Genomic DNA, 20,618 nt, shown 5'->3' with positions numbered 1-20,618 from the left:
TGTGTGCTTAGTCTGGCAAATCACACACATGCTGCAAGCAAGATGGATACAATACTTGGGCAAGTCTGGGCAGTTAAAATTGTTGGAGAGAAGGGTAATATGGTTATAGACCTGTTGTCAAGTTGCAGTTATGTAGGTGGGTAAGGAATGCCTTTTCTTCTGGTGGGATACCTTGGTGCGATCTCAAGTACTTAGTCAAACTTGGTTTGTCAACTAGTGGATGGTTGTGCTCGCCAACAAAATATATCACTTCCCATCTGCCATCTATCAGTTTGACAACCATCTTAGCTTTGCAACCAGTTTGCACTATTTTATCTCTCTTCCGCTTCTTGCTCCTCTTTTTGGTTTTATTATCATCATCAAGAAATACAATATCCTCGTCTTCATCATCATCTTTTGTTTGCTCAACGATATCATCCAGCACAAGAATTTTTTCTGCCCCTCCGTCATCAGCTTCAGGCTTTCGAAACTTGTTGCAAACAAACTGTTGTTTTATCAACACTCCAGTTTTCACAGCCTTCCTTGAAGTATTCATTTTGATTGAAAAACCAATCTGCAAGGCATATGCATTGTAGTGCTCTTTTGCGCCTTCCAAAGTGTCAAACCTCATGCCCACATGAGGCTCCTTCGGTTGTGACCAAGCCTCTTCATCATTTTCAGCACCAAAGCCTGTCAAACCATTACCAACAGTCACACTTGTATCACCCGCGGCATCCGTGCCATCAAGGGTATGGCCATCAGTCTCAGATTCTTGTGCTACAGGTGCTTGCTCATCTGTCTCCACTGTTTTTGCCACAGGAGCTGTGGCATTTTGCACTATATGAGGAGTAGGAGAATCACCGGTTAACTCAGGATTTTGAGCAGCCTGTTGTGTAGAGTTCACTGGATCACCAATATCCATATCATTTGGTTCCTCATTTAGGTCAATCATCTTTTTTACAGCCTATGCAACATTTAAACCAGAAAAACCAAAGCTAGTTAGTTTGATGTCAAGCAAGTAAGAAACTAAACCCAGGCAATCACAACTGAATGATAAGATAGCATTTTTTGTTGTTGTAAGAATGACTTCAACATAGAACATTTTTTGTTGTTGCTGAAAATCACAAACTGAATGATAAGACAGCATCTTCTTTTGAGCATCTGTTTTTTGATTGTATCATAATTTTTACTAACCTTTTATCATTTTAAAATGCAGGCAACTCATACATATGCATGGTTTTCAATGATCTCAAGGGGGAAGCAAGCTAGATGCCAGAGAATAGACATTTTTTTGTAGTGTTTTCAGCATGGATTTCACACCAAAAAACAGAGAGAGCAGCAGCATGTTTTGTGTCAGAAAAAACTTAAGAATAGCAGCAGTCATGGGCAACATATGTTTGTCCTTTTTTATGTTCAGTACTTTGTTTTTCTCTTAAAGTTTGTACTGGGAGCAACTTTGGTTATCACTGTCTTTGTGTAGTCGCTTTTCCAAGTAATCTGTTTTGTCGAGGTCATGAATTGTTTCTTCGTGCTGCAACTGATACATCCATTTTATAGTAGTTCTATAGGAAATTTCTTTTGCCATTTCTTTTTTGCAAGATCAAAATAGCAATATATGTTGCATAAACCCGCATTGTTCCCCGCCATTTGCAAGATCACAACAACAACAATTGTTGTAGGATCATGCAACCTACACCTTATTGGAAAGGTAAATTAAACCTCACTTTTTTTTGTCACTGGTGAATAAAAGTACCAACGATAAACCATTTGTAGTAGATTTTAGCTTTTATACATCACTTGCTTCTTCACAATAGCTTTCTTGCCTACCTCTTTTATTCCAAGTTGCTTTTCCATCAGCCATGAGTTGCATGTTTTTCACAGTATTACTTGCCTAGTGTTCATTTTTTTACAAGCTGATAATGCAAGCAATGATTTTTTTGCCTAGGTTTACAATGCAAGTTGCTGTAGACAATATTTTTTTTGCCTAACTTCATACAAGTTACGATGCAAGTTACTTTCTACAACCCATCAACCATCAGCCATGATGTTCATCCTTTTTTTTCTACTTGACGCGTGCTTACAATCAGCAGAAGCAGGCAGATGATTCAATAATCAACACAGGGTTAAAAATCGTTCATATGAAAACAGGACGAAACACAGATGGAGAAAATCAAGAAGCAGCTCCATTTTTTTCTACAGAAGATGCTGGAGAGGGCTGAGGCTTGGGGAAGGTGAGCAGATCTACAGCTTTTTACCTCTGAACTTGCCTGCTTCTGCTCCTTCTAGATGTGTTTAGATCAACAGTTTCATGGACACCGTCCGTATTGCAGGCTTGAAGCTTTTGAGATCTGAGCAGGATGAACCTTGCCTCTTTCTTGGGGGAGAAGAAGATGTCTCTCTTTTGGGACGGCTGGAAGGGAATAGGAGGGGAGGAGAGGTGGGGATGGAGAAAAGTAGGATGGAAAAGAATCACGTGAGTCGGGGTGGTGGAGCAGGTTGTGATTGCGGGGGGAACATCCCCTTTCTGATCGAGGGGGGACAGAAACTTACCTTTTCGGGGCCTATCAGGGCAGGCGGCCAGGAAACGCTAGGGAGCACATGGCTGCTCCCTAGACGCGTCCCCAATGAAAATATTTGAATTGAACCTAGTTAAAATTATTACCTCCTAGGGTTTGAACATCCCCAATTCAAAATTTCATTTGAATTTAGACATGATGCATGGATGCTTATGCAGAGTCAGGCAAGGGCTTAGCTAGGGCTGTGACAGTAGCTCCAGCGAGGAGATTGCCGCAGGCACCAACTACCAGGCTGTGGCGGTCGCCGACAAGCAGGACGGCACCAACAAGCAGTACTGCAAGATCCACCGCACCAAGGGCCATGACCTCCAGAGCTGCAAGAAGGTCGAGCAACAAAAGGCTGAATACGAGCGACGCGACAAGGAGAAAGCCCAGGAAGGTGCTGGAGGAGCCGGCAAGAAACACCCCGGCCGAGGAGGACGCCGCGGCAAGGCCAAGCAGCGGCAAGGAGACAGACCTTCCCGCGGCCACGACAAGGATGAAGATGACGACAATGATGAAGATATGGATGATGACGAGACCGATGAGCAGGAGTTCCAGAAAGCCACAGTGGTCATGTGCACTGACGGCGGTGCTTCTCTACATACTTCACACCGCCAGCTCAAGCAGTGGGTGTGGGAAGTCAATGCGGCAGAACCACCCGTCGAGTCCCGCAAGCCTCTGAAATGGTCCAGCACGCCTATCATCTTTGATATTGAGGACCATCCTGATCGCATAACTGCGGTCGGATGCTTGCCGATGTTGGTTTCACCAACTATCCGCAACCTCAAGGTCACTAAGATGCTAGTTGATGGCGGGGCCGGCTTGAACCTGATCTCCTCCGCGGCACTCCAGAAACTCCAGATCCCTGATGGCGAGCTCGAAGAGACCGACACATTCCAAGGAATCAATCCGGGAAGGAGCAAGCCGAAGGGAAAGATCACGTTGCCGGTGACATTTGGCAGTGAGTTGAACTTCAGTACTGAGAGGGTCACTTTTGACGTTGCTGACTTTCCATTGCCTTACAATGGGATACTCGGCCGTCCAGCACTCGCCAAATTCATGGCAGCCTCTCACTATGCATACAACATGCTGAAGATGCCAGGCCCGGTAAGTGTCATCTCTGTCCCTGGCGACAATAAGGATGCTCTTATCTATGCCGACAAGATCTACCGGGAAGCAGCAGCCGCAACAGATGGCAAGTCACTTGCCGTTGAAGCTCCCGGGGCGAAGAAGAAGACCAAGTCCGGCAAGAGTTCTGATGCCCGCTCCGGCAAGCGCACCTCTTCGAAGTGCTGCGCTACCGTCGAGGATGCACCATCGAGCTCCACCGGCAAGTGTAAGAAGACAATGGTAGCTCCACCAGAGACCAAGAAGATGTCCGCCAAGGAGGATGGCATTGGTGGTACCTTCACCATCAGTGCCACTCTTGACCCTAAATAGGAAAGCGCGCTCGTTACTTTCCTGCGGGCGAATGTCGACGTATTTGCGTGGCAACCGTCTAACATCCCCGGTGTTCCCAGGAAAGTAATCGAGCACCATCTTGCCGTCTGTCCTCATGCGCGGCCCGTCAAGCAGAAAGTCAGGAAATAGGCAGTGGAACACCAAGAATTCATCGCAGAAGAAATCAAGAAATTGGAAGCAGCAGGCCTTGTCAGAGGAGTGCTCCATCCTACGTGGTTGGCCAACCCTGTAGTCGTGCGCAAGGCAAACGGTAAATGTAGGCTTTGTATCGACTTTACCGATGTCAATAAAGCTTGTCCCAAAGACCCATTTCCCTTGCCGCGCATCGACCAGATTGTTGACTCCACGGCCGGATGTGACTTGCTTTCATTTCTTGATGCATACTCAGGATACCATCGGATCTTCATGGCAGAAGAGGATGAGGAGAAGACCGCATTCATCACCCCATGTGGCACATACTTTTTCGTACGGATGCCTTTCGGTTTAAAGAATGCTGGTTCAACATTTGCAAGGGTAGTCCATGATGCTTTCGAGCCGCAAATACACAGAAATGTGGAAGCCTACATGGATGACATAGTGGTCAAGAGCAAGGACAAGGCGACTCTGATTCAAGATTTAGACGAAACCTTTGCAAATCTGCGCAAGATCAACCTCAAGCTTAACCCCGAGAAGTGTGTGTTTGGAGTCCCCTCCAGCAAGCTTCTCGGGTTCTTCATGTCTCAGCGGGGAATTGAAGCCAATCCCAACAAGATCAAGGCCATTGAGCAGATTGAAGCACCAAAGCGCGTCAAGGATGTACGAAGACTTGCCGGTTGCGTAGCTGCTCTCAGCAGGTTTATCTCTAGGTCTGCTGAACGCGCCCTGCCATTTTTCAAAATATTGAAAAAGGCAGGTCCAATGAAATGGACTCCGGAAGCGGAGGCTGCACTGCAGGACTTAAAGAGATACCTATCCTCCACTCCAACACTTGTCGCACCTAAGCCACAAGAGAAGTTGCTGCTATATATAGCGGCAACCAATCAAGTGGTTAGTGCTGCATTAGTAGCGGAGAGGGAGGCGGATGATGAGCCAGCAACCACGGCAGATGCATCCAGCGACAAGTAGGGGACTTCACCGGCAAGCTCTGGTCCCGACAAAGATGGATCTGCGCGGGCGCGTGAGAAGATGCAGAAAAGAATGGTGTAGCGCCCAGTTTACTTTGTCAGTTCCCTTCTGCAGGGGGCTAGGTCAAGGTACTCTGGTGTGCAGAAATTGCTTTTCGGCCTTCTCATGGCCTCGAGAAAGCTGCGCCATTACTTCCAAGCACATGAGATCACAGTCGTCACTCGTTTTCCGCTGAAGAGGATACTGCAAAATCCAGAAGCAACAGGCAGGATTGTCGAGTGGGCACTGGAACTTTCAAGCTTTGGCCTCAAGTTTGAGAGCACTTCAACTATCCAAAGCAGAGCATTGGCGGAGTTCATAGCAGAATGGACACCAACACAAGATGAAGAAATTCCAGAAACAAGCATCCCCGTCAAGGAAGCAAGCAAAGAGTGGCTGATGTACTTTGATGGTGCCTTCTCGCTGCAAGGCGCCGGTGCGGGCATGCTACTTGTTGCACCCACCGGAGAGCACCTCAAGTACGTAGTCCAGATGCACTTTCCCAAGGAGCAAGTAACGAACAATACCGTAGAGTATGAAGGTTTGCTTGCCGGTCTCAGGATCGCAGCAGACCTTGGGATCAAGAAGCTCATTGTCAGGGGTGACTCACAGCTTGTCGTCCGCCAAGTGAACAAGAATTATCAGAGTCCATTGATGGAAGCTTACGTTGATGAAGTGAGAAAGCTAGAAGAGCACTTTGACGGCCTACAGATGGAACATGTTCCAAGAGCTCAGAACGACATTGCCGATGGCCTGTCGAAGTGCGCCGCACTTAAGTTACCTGTGGAACCAGGGATCTTTGTGCTCAAACTGACTCAACCGTCTGTAACGCCATCAACTGGACAGAGCAAGAAGAGAAAGTTGATTTCTGGTGACTATTTTCCGGCAGAGCTCCCCGAAGCCGCCGCCAAGAAGGTCCTCAAGATCAACACCAAGGGTGCTGAGGAGCAGTCTGCTCCGGCAAGCCCTAGGGTTTGTTCCATTGAAGCAGATGCTCCCGACAAGTTTTGCTCCGGCAAGCTTGCCGGGGAACGTCAAGCTCTGGCTGAGCCGCAGGTTCTCGCCGTAGAAGCGGATGTTCCCGCAGCAGCAGATGTGCCTTTAGTCCTTGTTGTCGAGCCGCAAGCTCCAGCATGGGCACAACAGATTGTCCGTTTCCTTCAGACAGGAGAACTTCCCGAAGAGCAAGAAGAAGCGGAAAGAGTAGCCCAGCAGTCAAGTACGTACCAGTTTGTCGACAACACACTGTACAGAAGAAGACTCAACGGCATGAAATTGAAGTGTATTCACCGAGAAGACGGACAAAAGCTGTTGGCAGAGATACATGGAGGCCTATGTGGTCACCACATTGGCGCAAGAGCACTTGCCGGCAAAGCGTTCCGGCAAGGTTTCTTTTGGCCGACAGCCCTCCAGGATGCAACTGCACAAGTAACCAAGTGTGAAGCGTGCCAGTTCCATTCCAAGCAGATACACCAGCCAGCTCAAGCTCTCCAGACGATCCCTTTATCCTGGCCATTTTCGGTCTGGGGGCTCGACATCCTCGGCTCCTTTCCCCGAGCAGTCGGGGGCTTTGAGTACTTGTACGTTGCAATCGACAAGTTCACAAAGTGGCCAGAAGTGGAAGCAGTGAGGAAGGTGACAGCACAGTCAGCAGTCAAGTTCTTCAGGTCGATTGTTTGCCGCTTCGGGATCCCTAACAGGATCATCACCGACAACGGCATGCAATTCACGAGCCGCACCTTCATGCAGTACGTCCAAGATCTTGGCGCCAAGGTCTGCTTCGCTTCTGTTGCTCATCCGAGAAGTAACGGTCAAGCGGAGAGGGCGAATGCTGAAGTGCTGCACGGGCTCAAGACCAGGACTTTCGACAGGCTGTGCAAGTGCGGAAAGAACTGGATTGAGGAGCTGCCGGTGGTTCTTTGGTCGATCAGGACGACGCCAAATCGAGCCACTGGCCAGACACCTTTCGCTCTAGTCTATGGAGCAGAGGCAGTTCTCCCCACGGAACTCGTATACGGGTCATCTCGAGTGCTTGCTTATGATGAGCTTGAGCAAGAGCAGTTGCGACAAGATGACGCGCTGCTCCTTGAGGAGGACCGTCTTTAGGCCGCTGTACGAGCTGCTCCATACCAGCAAGCTTTGCGCTGCTACCATAGCCGCAAAGTTAATGCCAGAAGTCTCGAGGAAGGCGACCTTGTTCTTCGGCGCATTCAGTCCGCCAAGAATTCCAACAAGTTGACGCCGAAGTGGGAAGGCCCTTACCGGGTGAAACGAGTCACTAGGCCTGGCGCTGTCCGCCTTGAGACCGAAGATGGCATTCCGGTGAGCAACTCCTGGAACATTGAGCATCTTCGTAAGTTTTACCCGTAGGGCGCGGTTGCCGGAACCTATTCCGGCAACCACCTTTTGTACAAGTCTTGCCGATGTTGCATGTAATCCTTTGTACGAAGCTAGGCGCAGACCCCGTGCATAAGTAAAGCTCATGTGCTCCGCACATCTTGTCAATTTCACGCTTTCTACTTTTTTTGCATGCGTTATCTGACACTTTGTGCAGCGCCTACCCCCGGTAAGCAATAACGAGCCGTAAGGCTCCATATCTTTATTTTCTCTTCTTTCTCTTTCTCAAAGAAAGGAAGGTTCCCTCGCCCACAAGTTTGCCGGGGGGAAAGCAGAAGATAATGGTGTGGACCAAGCGTCGTTCGAGGAAGTTTCGCCTTACCGGGAAGCAAACGACAGAAAAGCTAAGTTGCTAAAGTTTGAGCAATCAGTTTTAAATTTTTAAGTTATCTTCCTCGAACGACCGTGCTTTGTATGGAAAACCTGTGCGCGGAGGAACCAACTCATAGCTAGTTGTGCCCTTACTTTGTTTCGAGTCCGCTCAACAACTTATGTGAGCTGCGACTAGTTGCGACAAGGTTTCTTGTCGGTAGCGGCACCGCCAGCAGGCTGTTGATGTCCCACACTTAGCGCTCGCGGCTAAGGTGCCTGCGCCGACAAGTTCCCTAAAAGCGTAGGGCAAAAACATACAAAGGAAGGAATCAAGTAAAGGAAATAACATAGCAATCGCTACCCAAAATAGAGTCATATTACAAGATAGCTTGTCGCAGCTCTAATAGATTGTTCTCATAACGTGACCAGCAGCGACAAGAAAAAGAGAAAACGGGCGGCCTCATCTATGCGATCGCCCTCAACCCTCTTGATCCCGCTCACCTTGTCCACAATGGGTGTGACAAGGGTCTTGAGCGCTTCCAGATCAGCAACCGGCGGCAAGGTCCTGAGGACGTTGGTGAGGTTGAGGCCTGGGTTGCGGAAGGCCACCTTCACCAGCACCTTTTGCAGAGCTCCCATGTAGATCTTGCGCGACTCGTCGGCCAGCTGCTTTGGGATCTTCTCCCGGAGTCGCTGGAAGGCCGTCGCCACGCCTTTGAAGAACAAGCTGAGCTTGGCGCTGGGTTGGAGGTGCTCATCGGAGGAATATTCGAGATCCTCCATCCCCAGCTGCGCCAGCTCCCTGTCGATGGCTGCGGCAACATCCCCGAGACCCTCGGTCCAGTGCTCCACATTCTCCCTAAAAGTGTTCTGGGCGGCAGCAGCACTCGCCAGCAGCGCCTTGGCGGCCTTGATCTTCTCCTTCAAGGCCACCTCCTGCTCTTTGGCGCCGTCCAGCGTCTTGGTCAAAGTAGTCAGCTTCAACTCAAGATCTGCGTTGGAGTCCTTGGCGGCGCTAAGCTCCTTGCTCCTCTCGGCGAGACGACCCTGCAGCTCGTCAAGGGTGTAGGCGTCCTTCTCGCGCTCACGCTTGAGCGCAGCAAGCTCCTCGCCGCTCACTTTGAGATCGGCCTCCAGCTGCGCCACCTTCGTCTCCAGCTCCTTCTTGGCAGCCTCGGCAGCTGCGGCAGCATCCTCTACTTCCTTGAGAGCCCCGCCGAATGTTTTCTCGCGCGCGACAAGCTCCTCCTCGTGGCTGTCAAGGTTAACCTTCCGCTGCGCCAACTCGCCTTCCTGCGCAGACAGCTTCTCGGGAGCAAGCGGCTGTTGCTCTTCAACTTCAGCCTTCTCGAGGAGGAAGGCTTTCCGCTCCTCGGCTAGTCGCTCCCGCTCCTCTGCCAGGGACCGGCGAGCTTCCTGGTTGAGGCCCCGGAGCTCCTCCACGCGCTTCTCGATGTCCACTCCCGCCTTCGCGACAAGCGCTTCTCGGGATACCAGCTTGGCCTGTCGGGCGCGGTAGAGCGACAACAGCCTCCGCAATAGCTGCTCCTCCTCAGGCTCGCCGCCGCTGCTGCTCGGCACGTCGACCAGCGTCAGCCCAGCGGAGGCGAGCAACTCTTCATCAAAGATTTCTCCTTCGATCGGCGCCCTGGAGCTCGACGCCCAGGGGAGCTTGATGAAGACGCCATCGCCGGCCTTCAAATATGCGCCGGGCTGGGGCTCTTCGGAGCCTGATGCTGCAGCAACGGCGGAGGGATCGGTGGTCGGCGTAGCGCCTGACGCTCCTGCGGCCTTGGGGCCGTCAGTGCGATCGCCGGACCCCTCGCCAGCTTCTGCGGCGGCAGCTTTGGCGGCCTCTCCGCTGGCGGGATCATCAGCGCCGGCTTCTTCTTCGGTGACAGCGGCGTCGTCGGTATTGCCGCGCGTGTTCTCCTAGCCGGCGACCTCGGTTTCCATCGGCTCCGTGGCAGATGGACCTGACGACCGGAAAAGGGAGAAAAGTCAAGAAAATATTCAAAAAGAAAATTAGAAGAAGAAGAACCCAAGGGAAGTTTTCAAGCAAGAGGATTACCTGTACTAGGATCAACAGTCGTGGTCTCCGCCACCGGGGGGTCGCTGGTGCTGTCCCTTGCCGGGGAATCCTCCCTTGGCGGTGTAGTCGAAGCAGAGGGCATGTCGGGAGCGGCTTCCGGGCACTCCTGGTGAGACTGCTCTGCTCCTACGCAAACCAATAGTCAGATGTCAGCAAAGAAAGAGCACCCATGCGTGCCTAACAGCAGGAAGTAAACCATATACTTACGCTGGGGGCTGCGCTGGGGGCTGCTTTGGGGAATAGTTGCCGGGTCCGGCAAGGTGGTCTCGGACACACCCCCTGCTATCGCGGTGGGTTCGTCCTCGATGACAATCATTGGGACCTTGGCTCTCTTCGCCGCTCTCTGGGCCAGAGTCCTGAAAAGAAATGGGTTCGGAGTAAAGCAAATCAGATACAAGACAAAACAGCAAGAATTGAAGAACTACAAGTACAACAAAGAATCTTACTCTTCCTCTTCCTCGTCGGAGCTGAGCACGGAGAGGTCGAAGTCCGGCCCACCTTCGGCGCGACAAGGCGAAGGAGTAGGTTCCCTTAGCCGCTTGGCGGGAGCAGAAGCGGTGGTCCGGGAGGGCCCCGCTCCAGTTGCCGCGGCGGCGTGAGGTACTCCCGCGGCAACAGTGCTTGCCACGGTGGAGCGCATCGCGCAGCGCGGTGGATGTTGACCCATCTGCCACCCCGCTACGTCCACGGCCTTGCGGAGACGCCTTCTTGGAGGAGCTGCGGGCTCCGCTTGCGGCGAGCTGTCTGAAGGTGAGAAAGAGGAGGAGTCGATCTTCAACGAGTCGCTCGCACCCTCGGCGGGCTCGCTCGACTCAGCTTCAGGCCCGACAAGCTCTCCCTCGCCGGCAAGCTCCTCTCGCTCGGCAAGGCTTGCCGCCTCTGCTGCCTCTGCCTCCTCCACGGTGAATCCAAACTCGCCCGCGGCAGCGGCTGCCGCCGCCTCTTCCAGCCTAGTGGCGATGCGCTGCATCTCCGCATTGGTGGTGTCACGAGTAAGGCTCTTTTGTTCATCGGAGCGGACCGGCACTTCTACCAAGCCGTCAAAGAACTCCTGCACGACGTCGTCTGCAGGCTCTTGCCAAGTTGGGACAATTCCATGCGAATCGCACAGCGGCATCACTGCACGGATGCGGTCGAGCGAGGAGTTGTTGCACAGCGGAACGACACCCCTCGGCAACCTGAACACTTCGGGATGTTGAGGATCGTGCTTGAACAGTTCTAGGAGCATCGCGTCCAGTTCCAAGACAGTGAAGTTGAATTTGAGGCCCGGGCGCAGCCTCATGATATCCGCCGCATTCTGGAACTCCCAGGCGGGTCTCCTCCTCTCCTGCAGGGGGGCGATGCAGCGGCGAAGAAAATCTGCGCCAACGGCGCCTACGGTGAGCCCGGCAAGCATGAGGCGTAGGATCCGGGTGACGGCAATCTTCAGCCTATAGTCTTCCGGGGCCACGTTGCTCCAATCATTGCCGCGCGCTACTGGGGCATGGCGCTGGGCAGTAAATGGCGGCGGGTTCTCCTCGACAATCCAGCACCAGTCTGCTCTCCATTCATCCCACTTGCTGCGGAGCTCTCCCTCCAGATAAGCTTCCTTCTTGCCAGTTCTCGAGATCGAGGCGATTCCGCTGGATAAAGGCTCCCCTCTCTCGACTCGGGGCATAAAGAAGTGGCGAAAAAGAGCTACATTTGGATAGACTCCGACAAAGTTTTCGCAAAGATGTGCGAAAACAGCCATGGTCAGAACGGCGTTGGGGGTGAAGTCAAGGAGGCGGAACCCGTAGGTGTTCATAATGTCACAGAAAAACGCAGAGAAAGGCGGGCAGAGCCCACAGTAGAAGAACAACGCGAAGAAGGGATATCCATTCGGAGCCAGTTTCGAAGCGGCAGCTGAGAGTACCTTCGTGCGCGGATGCGCTCGCGTCTCCGTCGACCAGAAGAGGTAGTAATACTCCCTCAGCTCCTTCGCGGCGAGCTGAGGGGGGAAGGTTGCCCGCTCCTTTCATAGCACCGTGAGCCGCTGTGCCTCGGCTGACTTCACAACGTTCCCGGCTTTCGGAGCCATGGCGGAGGTGGTGAGAGAGATCGACGGCGTTGGTGGTGCCAGTGGCGATGGGGGGCAGAGCGCTGCTCTCTTTCAGCTTTGGAAAGAAGGGGGAGCGGCGGAGGTTTTTGAGATTGGAATAGCAACCGGTGAGATGGGTGAACCGCCCCTGTTTCCCCTGCTTATAAAGAGGGAGGGGGCAGACGTTCCGTCTTTCCGAATAAAGAAACCACCCACGATCTCTCCCACGACGCCCCATTCGACGCGTGCCGTTCGAGGAGGGCGCGGTGGATACAGAGTGAGATACGGCGTAACCCAGGCCGCGCGTGCCCGTGCCCTGTTTTGGGCCTAGCCCAACAGCGCTCGGCACCGTGTGTGGCCCAGGCCCGGGGGCTCCTGTCGGTGTACTAGAGTAGGGGTACCCGAGTATCCCGAACTTGTGCACGGGCAGTTGCAGCACCCCGCGGCAAGGCTTGCCGGGTACCGCCAAGGTCCTCTGTGGTTCCTTTGGATCCATTCAAGAACAAAGTATTCAAGCCAAGGAGACAAGGCCCCGGCAAGAGGAGCCTGCCGGGAAGGCCAACCAAGGCATCTCAAGGAACTTGCCGCGACGCGCCACGCGTCCCGGCGAGGCCCGGTGCGCGACAAGCTTCCAGACGCGACAAGACAACGACCGCGGCAAGGCGCTTACCGCGGCAAACTACCACTCTATACCCGCGCTCCAGCACATCCACCAATGTGTTGCCCTGGGACCTTTCCAGGCGCGCGTGGCAAGAGGCTGTGCGTCCAGCGGTGCACGGTGGCAAGCGACGCTGACAAGATTGCCATCGTGACAAGTGGTGGCGTCCCTGACGGTCCCTTTTTGCACTATTTGGGTGACGTAGACGGGCATTTAATGCCTTTGTCCCCTGCCGTCAGGGTTAGGTATGATACACTATACAGGTAGTTGTACCAACCACAATTCCTTTTCCATTTTTACCCTTGTCTACGTTGCCACCTGTCGGAGACCCCTTTAGCATATAAAAGGACGCCCATGCGCAACGTAGAGAGGGTTCGAAGGCAGAAAAACACTCACGCTCGGTCTCGTTAGCAGCTAGTGTGTACTGTAGCACTCAGCGCTCCCGAGCAAGAACTCAATACACTCAGACATGCAGCAGTAGGAGTGTTATCTCTCCGGAGAGCTCCGAAGCTGGGTAAACTGCTCGTGTGCTTCGCCTCGGTCCGTTCTTCGTGCGATCTCCGCCCCCCGCCAAACTGAAAGGGGCTCGGTCCGCCGGTCCCATAGGTGTTCGTGGATCAGTTTCCCCGACAGTTGGGTTTGACAGAACATGGTTTCGGAAGTCGGTATTCTATGGTGCTATGTTTCTGATGCGCGAGCCATCACAAACAGTTCATGATTATAGAACGTGTATGATAAGCAGACAATCACACACATTTACTTTTCCTCGACTATATGCGATTCGATGTAAGATTGCAAACAATTGTCGCTATAAAACTGTTTGTGAAGCTTAAATATATCCCACACAATTCATCCGCCGTACCCACGTCGGATGAAGACCTATCGCACGCGTTCTTCTATGACCAAACGTTTGCGATGTGTACAACATCATAAACAATCCATAATTTCCAAGCATGTGTGGTAAGGTGACTTTTGCACACATTTAATAATAAGGAACTGTGTGCGATGATGTTGTTAATCTCATACGTTTTGACCTGGCTGATCGTGTGTGCAGTAGAGATTGATCGCACACGTAGTGGATCCGAGAAACGTGTCTGATCTCCACATTTATCGTAGACATTTTGCTTTCACAAACCATGTGTCGTGTAATCCCTAATTTAATCCCTGCATTTAAAAATCATAGATTTTGAATTCGAAGGTAGGCAATCACTTATTTCATATCGAACCATGTTTATTACAAATATACGTTCAACCACGAGTGCATAATTCGATGCACAGGTACATATACTGAAGAAGTACATAAGCACAAAGTAAAGAATGATGAACCACAGTTGTACTAAAGACTTTAAAGAGAGAGGCGAAAGACATTCTGGTTGCTGGAGAAGATGAAGCGAAATGCCCATATTGTGCCATCCTCCATGCGTAATGCATGCACGACTCTAGGCCAACACCTTGTGATGGCTGCCCGCCCATCCTTCACTGACTTCATTAGGACTTCTCGATGCTCATTGTAGTCTGGATAAAATATGTTAACCTTCATTGCATGTCCACCAATCATGTACTTTGAAAGGTAATCTTGATTAAACTGCTTTGGGAACCACAGCAAACAAAAAAGATTCAGACATTGTTGTCTAACAACTCATTATGGGCAGTAAAAAGAGAAGGCTGCAGAGTTTGTAGTTACCATCCTACAACTCACTGTTGTGTTCGATTGAGCGTAAACAAATAATTTGCTTGCCACCGTGCATATCTTTTTCTAATAATCCTTATTATTTTCCTCACTTGATGCTTGTTCATGAATATCTCATTGCCACATACACAAAAAGGGTCGATGCATGGATCTTTGCCAAGGGCATATGTACCTACAAGCAACAAGTCAATACTAGAAGCTAACAAGCGTCCAGGTCTGGATCTGTATGCACTACATTATAGAATGACCGGGGGAGTACAAGCCATGTCATGAAACTAACCTCGGCGGAAAATGCTGGACACTCCCGTTGTTGTCCTACATAAGTAGTGGAAATGCATGATAAGTATAGAAACCTTAACATCAAACAAATATAGAAAAGGTAAACAACATCATCTTGAAACGATAGCTTGAATGTGTTGGTTTCAGCATGTTGTTAAAGCGGATATAAAACGGAAGGGAATGTTACCTACAACAGGCTTAACAACCATCAAGTATTGCAATTCAAACTGGTATAGTTGAAAATGAATAGAACGTAGCTCATGCTTAAACATCACACTCGATAAATGTGTAAAACTGAAACAAAGGGCATGTGTTAACTACACTAGGCATAACTGGAACCAAATATAGCTGTTCAAACTGGTATTGATGAAATCGAGCGGCACAGTTCCAACTTGCACAAAGTGAAGATCGCATTGTGAATTACTGAAATAAACAAGGCATAAATGATCAGTATAACAACCAAATATAGCCATTGAAAACTGGACAGAGTCCCACTGCAACCAACCTAACAAGCAAATACAGATAACTAGGGTATATGCTTGAAAACTGGACAAATGCTCACTACAACCAACCTAATAAGCAAATACAGATAAACAAGGCATTTGCTTGAAAACTGGACAAATGCTCACTACAACCAACCTAACAACCAAATATAGATAAACAAGGCATCTGCTTGAAAACTGGACAAATGCTCACTAAAACCAACCTAACAACCAAATACAAATAAACAAGGCATCTTCTTGATAACTCGACAAATGCTCATTGCAACCAACCTAACAACCAAATACAGATAAACAAGGCATCTACTCACTATAGACAACCAAATATAGTCATTCCTGAAACTGAAGTGGACAATTCATACTTAAACAACACATAGCCCTATTGAACATTACATTTTTGCATAACTGAAATAATTAAACACGACATAGTTAAAACACCACATAGCAAAAGCTACTACAACAAAGGGTACGGGTTGGCAAGCTAGAAAAGGTAAGATTTGTTGATAGGATGTTGCCTCACATGTCATGGACGGGATCCTTCTAGTTGGAAGAGCACAGACCCATGGTGCACTCTCTGATGTCGCAGATGGGTTGTTTCACCTTGGAAGAACCTTTGTTGGTGCCCTCCTAGTGGTCATGGTCGATGAGATCTGACTTAGCAATTGAGGATCCCAAGCCGCCATCATAGAATGTGTCCTTCAGAAATGACAAAATGGGCTTGATGGCGTACAAGGATCGCAAATCCTTGACCTCGTGGCAGAGGAGATCAGCTGAAGGGTTGTCGAAGAGATTGACAACGGTTGAACTAGAAGGGTTGGGGATGTACCACTTAACATGTGACATGGCCCGCGTGAAGCCATCACTATCGACGAGCTTGATGTCGTAGCTAGCTTTCTCAGGATACAGTAATACGCTAGCCCGCTGACATCAAGCCTTCGGCATGCCAATGTAGTCAATGTCCATGTTGGCTTCTATGGTGAGGTGTTGCTCCGGGATCGATAGGTCGAGACGAATGGCGACAGCTCGCCAACGTTGCTGAAGAGACCATGATAAACCTCTTCTTTGTTGAACGCTCATCTAACTCCCCGGGATATGTGGTCAGGCTTTGCGACTCTCTGGAGCAGGTGATGTGGATCTGGCGGGGAGGGACACTGCAGGCCTCATCTAAAAACTTAGCGGGGTGGGGCGATGATATGAGAACCGCTGGGTAACCTGAAATTTATTATCTAACCTAGGAGGAACAAGCAAACTGACAGGGGTTGGCGGCACCGGCGCCGGCGCCAGAAGCAAGCTAGGGTTCGAGGGAGGAGGGGGCGGGGTGGTGTTTGAGGATATGCCGCGGCTACTGAAAATTTTAGTAATGGTGGGTTTAGATGCTGGTGGACGAGGGAGGGCGATGGTTAAAATGCCTCGGTACTACAATTTTACTATAAGGTTGGTGCTGGAGGAGTGGGGGCGGTGGTTGAACTACCATGGCTACTATAATTTGGGTAAAGGAATTGATGCGGGGGGGGGGGGAGCACCCAAGATCGCACACGGTCGAATAATAATATGCGTGTATGATAATAAGGAAAAGCAGCAGAACCATCGATTTTTGCAATGCTCAAGGCGGGTATTTTGTTTTTAGATTTCTAGCTAGCTGGTCTATCGCACACGGTTCGTCCTAATTTTCAGACATAGACATGGAATTTAATCTAAATAAACTACCCGCCTTTAGCTTGCGTAGGTGGTGATTTTACAGTGCACGAGCATCGCACACGGTTAAGCCAGTACCTCCACCCTTGCTCGTGCTTGCGCAGTCATGGTGATTTCACAACGCACTTGCATCGCACACGGTTAAGCCACTACCTCCACCTTTTCTCGCACTTGCACAATCGTGGTGATTCACAGAGCACTTGTATCGCACACGGTTAAGCCACTACCTCCACACGAGAGGAACCATCATCAAAAACCGCACGAGAGGAACCATAAAACCAGCACCGCCTGCATGCGGCCCAAAATGATGTACGCTGGAAGGAGTGATGTGTGTTTTCAATATCGAATAATGTACAATTTAGATGTGGCGCCTGCCTCTCGATACAGACAACTGCTACCTCTTGAGCATTGCGTTGGTTTTCCCTTGAAGAGGAAAGGGTGATGCAGCAAAGTAGCGTACGTATTTCCCTTAGTTTTTGAGAACCAAGGTATCAATCCAGTAGGAGGCTCCTCACAAGTCCCTCGTACCTACACAAACAAACAAGAACCTCGCAACGAACGCGATAAAGGGGTTGTCGATCCGTTTACGGCCACTTGCGAAAGTGAGATCTGATAGAGATAATAAGATAAGATAAATATTTTTGGTATTTTTATGATATAGATTGCAAAGTAAAGATTGCAAAATAAAGTAGATCAGAAACTTATACGATGGAAGATAGACCTGGGGGCCATAGGTTTCACTAGTGGCTTCTCTCAAGATAGCATAAGTATTACGGGGGGTGAACAAATTACTGTCGAGCAATTGATAGAAAAGTGCATAGTTATGAGAATATCTAGGCATGATCATGTATATAGGCATATGATCATGTATATAGGCATCACGTCCGCAACAAGTAGACCGAAACGATTCTGCATCTACTACAATTACTCCACACATCGACCACTATCCAGCATGCATCTAGAGTACTAAGTTCATAAGAACAGAGTAACGCATTAGGCAAGATGACATAATGTAGAGGGATAAACTCAAGCAATATGATATAAACCCCATCTTTTTATCCTCGATGGCAACAATACAATACATGCCTTGCTACCCCTGCTGTCACTGGCAAAGGACACTGCAAGATTGAACCTAGAGCTAAGCACTTCTCCCATTGCAAGAAAGATCAATCTAGCAGGCCAAACCAAACTGATAATTCGAAGAGACTAGCAAAGATAACAAATCATACATAAAAGAATTCAAAGGAGATTCAAATATTTCTCATAGATAAACTTGATCATAAAGCCACAATTCATCGGATGTCGACAAACACACCGCAAAAAGAGTTACATCGAATGATCTCAAAGAAGATCAAGGAGAACTTTGTATTGAGATTGAAAGAGAGAGAAGAAGCCATCTGGCTAATAACTATGGTCCGGAAGGTCTGTGGTAAACTATCACACCTCGTCGGAGAGGCCTTGGCGATGATATAAAAGCCCTCGGGGAATGATTCCCCCTCCGGCGGAGCGCCGGAAAAGGCCCCAAGATGGGATCTCATGGGTACAGAAGGTTGCGGCGGTGGAATTTGTGGTGCTCCTGGTTGTTTTTAGGGTATGCAGGTATATATAGGCAAAGTAGGTCGGTCAGGGGATCCACGAGGGGCCCACGAGGGTGGGGGCACGCCCACCCCCCTAGGGCGCGCCTTGCACCCTCGTGGCTGCCTCGGCTGCTTCTTGACATCCACTCCAAGTCTCCTGGATTGCGTTTGTTCCAAAAAGATCACTCCCGAAGGTTTCATTCTATTTGGACTCTGTTTGATATTCCTTTTCTTCGTAACAATGAAATAGGAAAAAAAACAGCAATTTGAGCTGGGCCTCCAGTTAGTAGGTTAGTCCCAAAAAATGATATAAAAGTGAAGAGTAAAGTCCATAAACATCCAAAACGGGTAATATAATAGCATGGAACAATCCAAAATTATAGATACGTTGGAGACGTATCAAGCATCCTCAAGCTTAATTCCTGCTCGTCCTCGAGTAGGTAAATGATAAAAACAGAATATTTTATGTGGAATGCTACCTAGCATATTTCTCAATGTAATTTTCTTTAATGTGGCATGAATGTTCAGATCAAAATGATTCAAGATAAAAGTTCATATTGACATAAAAATAGTAATATTTCAAGCATGCTAACAAAGGAATCATGTCTTCTCAAAATAACATGTCTAAAGAAAGTTTATCCCTACAAAATCATACAGTTAGGCTATGTTTCATTTTGCCACACAAAATACTCCCATCATGCACAACCCCGGTTTCAGCCAAGCAATTGGTTCATACTTTTTAGCGTGCTTCAGCTTTTTTTTCACTGTCACGCAATACATGAGCGTAAACCATGGATATAGCACTATGGGTGGAATAGAATATGATGATGGAGGTTGTGTGGAGAAGACAAAAAAGGAGAAAGTCTCACATTGACGAGGCTAATCAACGGGCTATGGAGATGCCCATCAATTGATGTTAACATGAGGAGTAAGGATTTCCATGCAACGGATGCACTAGAGCTATAAATGTATGGTCAAAAAAAGAAACTAAGTGGGTGTGCATCCAACTTGCTTGCTCACGAAGACCTAGAGCATTTTGAGGAAGCCCATCGTTGGAATATACAAGGCAAAGTTCTATAATACAAAATTCCCACTAGTTTATGAAAGTGACAACATAGGAGATTCTCTATATGAAGAACATGGTGCTACTTTGAAGCACAAGTGTGGAAAAAAGATAGTAACATTGTCCCCCTTTTTTATTATTTTCTCTTTTTTGGGCCTTCCTTTTTTTGGCCTTTCTCTTTTTTTTTGGCCTTTACCTTTTTATTTGGCCTTTCTTTTTTTATAGGGGACAATGCTCTAATAATGATGATCATCACACTTCTATTTATTTACAACTCATGAATTACAACTCGATACTAGAACAAAATATGACTCTATATGAATGCCTCCGGCGGTGTACCGGGATATGCAATGGATCAAGAGTGACATGTATGAAAAATTATGCATGGTGGATTTGCCACAAATACGGTGTCAACTACATGATCATGCAGAAGCAATATGACAGTGATGGAATGTGTCATAATAAATGGAACGGTGGAATGTTGCATGGCAATATATCTCGGAATGGCTATGGAAATGTCATAATATCTAGGTATGGTGGCTGTTTTGAGGAAGATATAAGGAGGTTTATGTGTGATAGAGCATATCGTATCACGGGGTTTGGATGCTCCACGAAGTTTGCACCAACTCTCAAGGTGAGAAAGGGCAATGCACGGTACCGTTGAGGCTAGCAATGATGGAAGGGTAAGAGTGTGTATAATCCATGGACTCACATTAGTCATAAAGAACTCATATACTTATTGCAAAAATTTATTAGACCTCGAAGCAAAGTACTACTATGCATGCTCCTAGGGGAAGGGTTGGTAGGAGTTAACAATCGCGTGATCCCGACCTCCACTCATAAGCAAGGCAATCAAAAGAGCACCCCATGCTACAAATTTTTGCACAACTTTTACCATACGTGCATGCTACGGGACTTGCCAACTTCAACACAAGTATTTCTCAAATTCACAACTACCCAACTAGCATGACTCTAATATCACCATCTTACCATCTTCATATCTCACAAACAAATATCAAGCATCAAATTGATCATAGCATCCAATTCACTTTCTATGATAGTTTTTATTATACCCAACTTGGATGCCCATCATTCTAGGACCAATTTTATAACCATAGAAAATACCATGCTGTTCTAAAAGACTCTCAAAATAAT

This window comes from Triticum aestivum, chromosome 4B (assembly GCF_018294505.1).
Source record: "Triticum aestivum cultivar Chinese Spring chromosome 4B, IWGSC CS RefSeq v2.1, whole genome shotgun sequence".
In the NCBI taxonomy this organism is placed as follows: domain Eukaryota; kingdom Viridiplantae; phylum Streptophyta; class Magnoliopsida; order Poales; family Poaceae; genus Triticum; species Triticum aestivum.
This window is presented reverse-complemented; position numbering follows the sequence as displayed.